Below are 11,317 nucleotides of genomic sequence, written 5' to 3' on the forward strand. Positions count from 1 at the left end.
TTCCATTATCATTGATGGCACCCAAGACCGGAGAATCCTCTAGAAAAGGGAAAGGGAAGACAAAAGCTTCCACCTCCGAGTCATGGGAGATGGAAAGATTCATCTCCAAAGCTCATCAAGACCACCTCTATGATGTTGTGGTCAAGAAGAAGGTGATCCCCGAGGTCCCTTTCAAGCTCAAGAAGAATGAGTATCCGGAGATCCGACATGAAATCCAAAGAAGAGGTTGGGAAGTTCTAACAAACCCCATCCAACAAGTCGGCATCCTAATGGTTCAAGAGTTCTATGCCAATGCATGGATCACTAGGAACCATGATCAAAGTAAGAACCCAAACCCAAAGAATTATATTACAATGGTTTGGGGAAAATACTTAGATTTTAGTCCGGAAAATGTGAGGTTGGCGTTCAACTTGCCTATGATGCAACGAGATGCACGCCCCTACACTAGAAGGGTCAACTTTAATCAAAGGTTAGACCAAGTCTTCATGGACATATGTGTGGAAGGAGCTCAATGGAAGATTGACTCCAAAGGCAAGCCGGTTCAATTAAGAAGACTGGATCTCAAGCCTGTGGCTAGAGGATGGTTGGAGTTCATCCAACGCTCCATCATCCCTACTAGCAACCGAGCTGAAGTTACTGTGGATCGGGCCATCATGATTCATAGCATCATGATTGGAGAGGAAGTAGAAGTTCATGAAGTTATCTCCCTTGAATTCTACAAAATAGCCGAAAAGCCCTTTCCTGGGGCAAGGCTAGCTTTTCCTCATCTTATTTGCCATCTATGTTACTCAGCTGGAGCTTTCATAGAAGAAGACATTCCCATTGAGGAAGAGAAGCCCATCACTAAGAAAAGGATGGAGCAAGCAAGAGAGCCCATTCATGGATCTCAAGAGACGCATGAAGCTCATCACCATGAGATCCCGGAGATGCCTCAAATGCATTTTCCTCCACAAAACTATTGGGAGCAACTCAACACCTCCCTAGGAGAATTAAGTTCCAACATGGGACAATTAAAGTTATTCTGGAATCAAATGGGGAAACCTAACCCTCTCCTCAAGATCAGCTGACACTAGCTCATAATTTTTCTCTTGATCCCTATTGATGAGCGGATAATTTATACGCTTTTTGGCATTGTTTTTAGTATGTTTTTAGTAGGATCTAGTTACTTTTAGGGATATTTTCATTAGTTTTTATGTTAAATTCACATTTCTGGACTTTACTATGAGTTTGTGTATTTTTCTTTGATTTCAGGTATTTTCTGACTGAAATTGAGGGACTTGAGCAAAAATCAGATTCAGAGGTAGAAGAAGGACTGGTGATGTTGTTGGATTCTGACCTCCCTGCACTCAAAGTGGATTTTCTGGAGCTACAGAACTCAAAATGGCGCCCTTCCAATTGCGTTGGAAAGTAGACATCCAGGGCTTTCCATCAATATATAATAATCCATACTTTGGCCGAGTTTAGATGATGTAAAAGGGCGTTGAACGCTAGTTCTATGCTGCTGTCTGGAGTTAAACGCCAGAAACACGTCACAAACCAGAGTTGAACGCCAGAAATACGTTACAACCTGGCGTTCAATTCCAGAAAGAGCCTCTGCACGTGTAACATTCAATCTCAGCCCAAGCACACACCAAGTGGGCCCCGGAAGTGAATTTATGCATCAATTACTTCTGTAAACCCTAGTAGCTAGTTTATTATAAATAGGACTTTTTACTATAGTATTAGACATCTTCGGATCATCTTAGATCATTTTTAGATCTCTAGACCTCCATGGGAGGCTGGCCACTCGGCCATGCTTACCCTATATTCACTTATGTATTTTCAAACGGTAGAGTTTCTACACTCCATAGATTAAGGTGTGGAGCTCTGTTGTTCCTCAAAGATTAATGCAAAGTACTACTGTTTTTCTATTCAATTCAACTTATTCCGCTTCTAAGATATTCATTCGCACTTCAACCTGAATGTGATGAACGTGACAATCATCATCATTCCCCCACAAACACATGCCTGACAACCACTTCCGTTCCACCTTAGATTTAATGAGTATCTCTTGGATCTCTTAATCAGAATCTTCGTGGTATAAGCTAGATTGATGGCGGCATTCATGAGAGTCCGGAAAGTCTAAACCTTGTCTGTGGTATTCCGAGTAGGACTCTGGGATTGAATGACTGTGACGAACTTCAAACTTGCGAGTGCTGGGCGTAGTGACAGACGCAAAAGGAGGGTGAATCCTATTCCAGTGTGATCGAGAACTTCAGATGATTAGCCGTGCTGTGACAGAGCATTTGGACCATTTTCACAAGAGGATGGGATGCAGCCATTGACAAGGGTGATGCCTCCAGACGATTAGCCATGCAGTGACAGCGCATCGGACCATTTTCTAGAGAGGATAAAAAGTAGCCATTGACAACGGTGATGTCCTTACATAAAGTCAGCCATGGAAAGGAGTAGGATTGATTGGATGAAGACAGCAGGAAAGCAGAGGTTCAGAGGAACGAATGCATCTCTATACGCTTATCTGAAATTCTAACCAATGAATTACATAAGTATTTCTATCCTTATTTTCTGTTTATTATTAATATTCGAAAACTCCATAACTATTTGATATCCGCCTGACTGAGATTTACAAGGTGACCATAGCTTGCTTCAAGCCGACAATCTTCGTGGGATCGACCCTTACTCACGTAAGATTTATTACTTGGACGACCCAGTGCACTTGCTGGTTAGTTGTATCGAAGTTGTGAATGAAAAATGATTTATTAAGACGTGCGTACAGAGTTTCTGGCGCCGTTGCCTGAGATCACAATTTCGTGCACCACACACGCGTGAATCACGCGGATGCATCGTTTTGCAGAAAATCAGCGTGGCAGAATTCGTTTCCAGCGATTTCTGGGCTGTTTTTGACCCAATTTTTGGCCCAGAAAACATAAATTAGAGGTTATAAAGTAGGGGAATCCATCCATTCATAATACAACATTCATATTCACAATTTTAAGTTTTTGATGTAGTTTTCTAGAGAGAGAGGCTCCCTCCTCTCTCTTAGGTTTTAGAATTAGGATTCCTCTTAGTTTATGGTTATTTCTTCATTCCAGGTTCAATGTTACTTTAATTTATGTTTCTCTTCTACTTTTATTTACTCTAATGCTTTTACTTGTTAATTACTTATGTTGCCAAATTGGCTTATGAACCTTCCCATGTTAGATTTGAATTTATATTTAAATGCAATTTGAGGTATTTCAGATTTATGATTGCTTTCTTATATAAATAATTTAGATTTTTCCCCTTTTGGCTTTTGGTTAAGTAATTGGTGACACTTGACTTATCAAACTCAGTAGTTGATTGAAAATTGGAAATTGCTGATTGATTTGGATCCCTCTAAAGCTAGTCTTTCCATAGGAGTTGACTAGGACTTGAGGAATCAAGTTGATTGGTCCACTTGACTTTCCTTTATTTAGTAAGGGTTAACTAAGTGAGAGCAATAAACAATTTTCATCACACCTGATAAGGATAACTATGATGGGATGTCCAGTTCTCATACCTTGCCCAGAGTTTTCAAATTATTAATTTATTTTTCTTGCCATTTAAATTACTTGTTTCCTATTCCAAAAAACCAAAGATATACATTTTTCCATAACCAATAATAAACACACTTCCCTGCAATTCCTTGAGATACGACCCGAGGTTTCAATACTTCGGTTATCAATTTTATTGGGTTTTATTACTTGTGACAACCAAAGTTTTTGTACAAAAGGATTCCTTGTTGGTCTAGAAACTATACTTACAACGTGATTATTTTTATAAAATTCTTTATTGGCAAAAGTCCTCTCGTCAAATATTAAACATTGGTGTTGAGACAGGAGAGTAACTAACCCATGGAGATCAGTATCAACCTCCCCACACTTAAAGATTGCACCGTCCTCGGTGCATACTAAGATGTGCAAGTGGACGGGTTGCTCCAACTGATGCTTTTCTCCAAAGGCTGTGCAGATGGACTTGTCTTTTGCCCCCATTTAGAAGTCTACTGTTTCCCTTCTTGGAGCCATCCTGAAAGAAGAGGAAAAGGAAGAAAAGTAACCCAGAAACAAAGATAGGAAAACAAATAAAATATGGGTTAGTTAATGCCATATAATGAGGGTCTCAACCACATGGTAGCTACAACATGTAAGTGAGAAAACAGTATATGCTAATGGAATATCAATAGTGCAAAAATTGCAACAAAAATTGACGTGGCGAAAATTGGCGAGTTAAGAATAGTTATAAGATATGCGTTGCAAGTATAGTTCTCAACCAACCAGAAATCCGCTTATCAATTTAAAAGGATGTCACAAAAATTAAAGTTAAAATACTGGGAGTATGAATCCCAGGTCATCTCCCAACGAGTTGCAGGAAAGTGTGCTATTTTATTAATCAGATGGTTTTCAAAAAAGATTTGAGTTGAATGACAAGAAATTAAATCAGAGAATTAATGTAATTTAAATAAAAGCCTTGACTGGGAGTAGATTAGTTGGAAGCTCTATTCTTGTTGCAGTACTTTCAAGATTAATTGATAATTGGGGTTGTTCTGTTTAGTTATCCCTTACTAGGTAAGGAAAAGTCAAACAAGTTGGAATGCTGTTTCTATTCACAAGTCCCAATCCGCTTACTTGGAAGGACTAGCGTTAGTGACTAGAGAACAAACCAATAATAAACCCAATTACAATTTCTTCCTTGAGCACTCTAACTCAAGGGTTCCTTTTAATCAACTCCCCATCAAGTTAGGGAACTACTCGCTCATTGTGAATGTGGAATTCATAACATAGGAAAGGGAATTAAAGGAAGACATGATAAATTAAACTCAAAGAAATTAATTAAAAATAAAAATAACTCTTGTATTGATAAATTCTAAAATAATCCAACAGTAAGATTGAAATAAATTAAAGGACATGGAAGAGTAAAGCCAAGTAAAGAAAACGAACTAGAATGACGAAGTCTTGATGAGGTAACAACTCTTCTCAATATCCCAAGGCAAAAAGCAATTAAAAATCCTAAGAACTATGAATGTGTAAAGAGAAAACCTAGAGGAGAGGAAAACTAGATCTGAAAAACTAAAACTATCTAGAATGAATGTTGTTGTTGGTCTCTGCATGTTCTCTGGCTCTAGTCTGCTTTTCTGGGCCGAAAACTGGGGCAGAATAGGGCCCGAAATCGTCCCCAGCGATTCTGCAGATTATGCAGATCGCACACGTCACGCGATCGGGTCATTCATGCGGACGCATCATTCGGCGTTTTGCTTCTCCACGCGGACGCGTTGTCCACGCCTCCGCGTCGCTTGTGCTATTCCAATCCGCGCGGTCGCGTGAGCCATGCGGCCCCAAACCTTGCCAAGACCATTTTGTGAATAAAGTTTTCCTACCATTTACTATTCACATTCCTCATCCAAAACCCCAAAATAAACAAGTCCATAACCAATAACAAGAACACTACCCTGCAAGTCCTTTGAGAGACGACCCGAGGTTTAAATACTTCGGTTTATAGATTTTAGGGGTTTGTACTTGTGACAAACAAATTTTTGCATGAAAGGATTATTGTTGGTTTAGAGACTATACTTCAACGAGATTTCATTTGTGAAATTCTAAACCGTCAAAAATCCATTCGTCACCGTGCCACCGCGATTTCCTCTCTTTCGCGCGGTCGCGTGAGCCATGCAGCCGCGTCACTTCTCGCTGGTCATCTCCTTAATTTCTTGTGTTCCTTCCATTTTTGCAAGCTTCCTTTCTAATCTCCAACTCATTCGTGCCCTATAAAGCCTGAAACACTTAACACACAGATCACGACATCGAATGGAATAAAGGAGAATTAAAATACATAATTAAAAGTCTCTAGGAAGCAAGTTTTCAATCGTGTAATAATTTTAGGAAGGAAATATAAATGCATGCTGATTATATGAATAAGTGGGTAAAGATCATGATAAAACCACACAATTAAACACATTATAAACCATAAAATAATGGTTTATCAATGGGGAAGAGAGTGTGGGTCATGAAAGACAATATCAGTTCATATCAATGCACAAGGAATACAAGTGTCATAAAAATTTTGCATTGACCTATGAATAATAATACCCATCAATTTAAAACAAGTTACGAGCACCAAAAATAATGCAAGAAAAGATGCAACAGTTGAATAAGAGTAGTTAACACCAATGGTAAAATAATAAACTTAAAAAAAAAGAAAATAAAAATATGCACAAAATTAAAAATGCAATGAATGAAAGTATGCAAATGCAATAGGTACAAGGAAATGAAAGAGAATAAGGATGAGAAGGGAGGAGGAATGAAGAAGAAGAAAGAATAAGACAGGAGATAAGAAAGAAGAAGAAATGATAAGAGAACAAGAAACACACGCGACGCGCGCGCATGCATCACACGTACGCATGAAAACAGAAATGGCCATGTGACGCGTAAGCGTCGTCCACGCGTACGCATGGATGGCAAAAAAAGCATTCTGACGCGTGAGCGTCGGCCACGCGTACGCGTGACTGGTCGCACAACTCTCTGTTCAATTCACTCGTTTACGTCGATTTTCATGCCCACGCGTACGCGTCGCTGACGCTTAGGCGTGGATTGAAAATTTTGCAGGGGACGCGTACGCGTGGGTTACGTGTACGCATGGGTTGGCTTGTGGGCCAGGCACCCCTCCTGCACAGCTCTCGCATAACTCTCTGTTCATTTTAGACAAGGAGCGAACCCCCATGCGATGCGTGCGCGTCACGGACGCTTATGCGTCGAAGACACTTTTTTTTAGTATTAAAATAAAGCAAAATAAAAGTAATTATGTAGAACTGAAAATTAAAACTGACATAAATGAATTAAAACTGATAAAAAGGAAGATCGCACCATGGTGGGTTGTCTCCCACCTAGCACTTTTATTTAAAGTCCTTAAGTTGGACTTTTGGTGAGCTCCTTGTCATGGTGGCTTGTGCTTGAACTCATATTGAAACTGCCACCAACGCTTGGACTTCCAATAAGCTCTATCAATTCCAAGTAAATTCCCCAAGCCTTGATGAAGTTCTTCACAAGCTTTGAGCTCCCAAAATTGATCCTCTTGTATGCCTGGATCCCAAATCTTGTTTCTACACCCGTCTTGAAGTTGAACATCTTTGTTCCAACCGGGTGGCAAGCAGTCTGAATTCTCAATAAAGTACCAAACTTTTCTCTTAGATCTAACCAAATTATCACCAGTCGAGCCCTTTCATCTAGCTCTTGAAATATCAACCTTGATGAGCCTTGATTTGCAATTCCAACCACTGAACATCCTTCTCTTGCATTTCATTCCATAAAGCCGCTTAAGTTGGCCATCCGTTTCAAGCATACCATACTCAAGTGGGACAGTAAAGCGAATAGAGATAAGTTTTACCCACTCAAATGAAGGAGTAGACGGCAACCTAGGTAGAGAAGTCTCCAACGTTCTTGACAAAGCATGCTCAACTCCCGTCCAACCTTTGCGAAGGACTTCCACCTTTTAAAAAGATCTTTACTTTCAAGCTCGTCCTCACCAAGTTCATCAAACTCTTCTCCATCACTCACATCATAACCATGAGGTTGAGAGAAATCTACCTCAATGTTGCTTCCAATTTCATCGGGAGAAGGTTCTTCAATTTCATCACCAAGGGAACTTGCTTCTTGATCTATTCCGTCCAATTCTTCATAAGGAATATGCCATGGAGGTTGTGCGCTAGCCTCTTTGACATTAATTTCAAGCTTCTTGGAGGAATACTCTACAACTCTAGATTCCCATGGAGGTTCGGCATCTCCTAAGTCGTCAACCACTTCTTCTTCTTCGACTATTACGGCTTCCTCCACTTGTTCCAATACAAAATCACATTCCTCACTGTCCACCGGAGTTTCTAGTGTCTCCTTCATGCTACGCTCTTCTATTGATTCTCCACATGTACCCATGAGAGTTCTCTGAGTATCGAAGCGCAGAGAGGCTAAATTACCTACTACCTCGGTCAAGGTAGTTACAAACTCTAGTATTGTCCTTTGCATTTCTCTTTGTTCTTGAAGAAGAACACTTAGAGTGTCATTCATTGGAGATTGGGGTGGATATGAGGGTTCATTGCTTAGGAGGAAAGGTTCATGATAAGAGGGTGGTTCATCATAATAAGGATGTGGCGATTCAACACTCTCCATCTTTTCCACTTGTTTCATAACACACTTCAATCCCTTGTTCTCACATGGTTTGAACTTTTGACGGATGGTTGCTTGAAGTTGATCCATTGCTTTCTTGAGACGATCCTTTGAATCTTGTTCCGCTTAGGTATCATAGGTGGGATCATAGTGCTCTTGGATTGATGGATTTTGACATTCTTCTATGGAGGGTTGTGGTGGAAAAGAAAATTCATCTTGTGGTTTAAAATTCGCATACATTGGAGGTGGTGGTTCTTGGGGGTAATTGGGTCAGAATTGGGGTGGTTCCATATATGGCTCATAAGGTGGTTGGTATGATGGATAAGGGTTAGGATCATATGAGGGTATTTGGTAAAATGGGGCTTGTGAGTATGGTTGTGGGCTATATTGAGGAGGGGGTTCATAGGTATATTGTGGTGGGTGTTGATTGTCACGAAGAGGTCCACCATAACCATTATCCTGGTATGCATCATGGAGTGATTGTTGCTCATAGTACATTGGAGGGGGTTGTTGCCAAGAGGGTTGATCAAATCCTTGTGGCTCCTCCCATCTTTGGTTATCCCATCCTTGATGCAAGCCTTCATTGTAATCTCCACTTCCTACAACATAATTGTAACCAAACTCATACTCAAAGGGGTGAGAATTCATAGTAGCAATAGAAAATAAAAACAAGAACTAATAAGCAATAATGAAATTAAACTCCTAAAAATAGAAACAACTAACAAAGAAACGAAAAGGAAAAATTATTCACAATATTCACAAGAACCAATAATAATGCACATGTTTGTAATTCCCCGGCACCGGCGCCAAAAATTGATGGGGCGGAAAAATGCCGATTAAGAATTTATAATGAAAATAATGTTGCAAGTACAGTTCTTAACCGACAAAAATTCTGCTTATCAATTTAAAAAGAGTTTTCACAATTTAAGAATAAAATACTGGGAGTAGAATTCCCAGGTCGTCTCCCAACGAGTTGACAAAAGAGTGCAATTTATTGGTCAGGAATTTTCTAAGAAATTTTAGAGTTGGGGAATGAGAAAATAAATGATTATAAATTAAAGCAATAAAATTTAACAAGAGGTTTTATATATTTGAAATAAAAAGCCTTGACTAGGAGAAGATTAATCAGAATTTCTATCCTTGTTGAATTTTCCAAGTGTAATAGTAAGAGGTTGTTGCTTCTACTTAGTTATCTTTTACCTAATAAAGGAAAGTCAAGTAACTAAACCAACTCTGATTCACAAGTCTTAATCCCTTCCTAGGGAAGGATTAGAGTTAGTGACTAAAGAGTCAGCCAACAACTTCTAATTACAAATTAACACCTGAATATTTCAACTCAAGGGTCTCCTATTAATCAACTCCAAAGTAAAGTTGGGAGTCTACTCCATTGATATGAATGCCATTTTCGCAAACATGTACATGGAATAGGAAGGAGACATGGTAATTAAAATTAATTTAGTAAAAGCAATTTTTGAGCTAATAAATTAAGGGAAGATAATATTCAAACAAATAATGAAATTAAATGTAAAAATAACTCTTGCATTAATAATTTTCAAAATCAAAGATATCCATATGTAACTCTGAACAACTGAATGGAAAATAAAAGAGTAAGGGAATAAGAAAGCAAACTATAATGATAGAGACTTCAAACGGAGGTAGTAACTCTCTTAAGATCCAATCCAAAAGCATAAACTATAAGTCTAAGAATGTGAAGAACCCTAGAGGAAGTAGTATTTTCTCTCCAAGATTCCAAACTAAAACTAAAACTAAGTGAATGTGAATGTGTGTTGAGTCTCTGCTTGTCCCCTGGCTCTAGTCTGTGTTTCTGGGCCAAAAACTGGGTACAAACTCGGCCCAAAATCGCCCCCAGTGTCTTCTGCAGTTGCAGCACGTGATGCACGTCACGCGTACGCGTCAGTCATGCGTACGCGTCGATGGTCTTCTGCGCGTGTCAGGCATACGCGTCAGTTATGCGTACGCGTCGCTATGGAATGCGCCAAGTCACGCGCACGTGTGAGCCATGCGTGCGCGTCGATCCTCGCTGGTCAGCTCCTTAGTTTCTTGTGTTCCTTCCATTTTTGCAAGCTTCCTTTCCATCCTCTAAGCCATTCCTGCCCTATAAAGCCTAAAAACACTTAACACACATATCACGGCTTCGAATGGTATAAAGGGAAATTAAAAATTGACGAATTAAGGGCCTGGGAAGCAAGTTTTCAATCATGGAACAAAATTAGGAAGGATTTGTAAAACCATGCAATTTGTATGAATAAGTGTGCAAAGAACTGATAAAACCACTCAATTTAATACAAAATAAACCATAAAATAATGATTTTTAACCAACGTCTTTAATCAAACTGAAGTTGCTTTAATGAAAACCTTCAGGACTCCAAATACATATGCAAAACGGTTCACTTTCATATCTTTAATCACAACCGTTGCTTCTATCAAAACCAACGGTTTTCACTCACCTTCAAAATTGGAGCACTAGTTATTACCCATTTAATGACAAGACCACTTTTCTTTTTTCTTTTTTCTTTTTCAAGAAAAACTTACACTTTCCCATTTAATTGTTTCACTCTTTACATTCATTGAAATTTACTTTGATCAAACAAGTTAAGCTGGGGGATCCCCATGCCTATCAAAATGCCGAGTTATAACCCAATAAAAGCTCAACCTGTTTCATCAAAAAAACCATCAGACCAAGCTTAGAGGCTGTGATATGACCGTTATACGTTGGTTATATGTTATAACTCGGCTATTAATGTCATAAATTGGCTGTCAGTAATAGTCACTCATACAAGGACCAACACTCGGACATGCTATTACTCTCCGTTTAAAGCATCATTTACTCAGAGACATAATTGTTACTCTTCATTTCATATATAAAGGAAAGGGATAAGAAGATTGTTCAGATTATTGCAATTTGCAAAGCCTATTACTCACTTACTAACTTGAGCATCGGAGTGCCTTTTGCAGGTACCCATCCCCTTGTTCTCTCATTGTCGACGTATAACTCATCCCGACAAAAATTTTGCAGACATTCATCGATCGACAAGTTATACAACAGTCAACTTCCACAAGAACAATTCTATTTACAACTTTTAAAAGTTTTGAGTTCTTGTAAAAGTATCTAAGGTAGAATTTTTGTT

This window comes from Arachis ipaensis, chromosome B01 (assembly GCF_000816755.2).
Source record: "Arachis ipaensis cultivar K30076 chromosome B01, Araip1.1, whole genome shotgun sequence".
Taxonomy (NCBI): domain Eukaryota; kingdom Viridiplantae; phylum Streptophyta; class Magnoliopsida; order Fabales; family Fabaceae; genus Arachis; species Arachis ipaensis.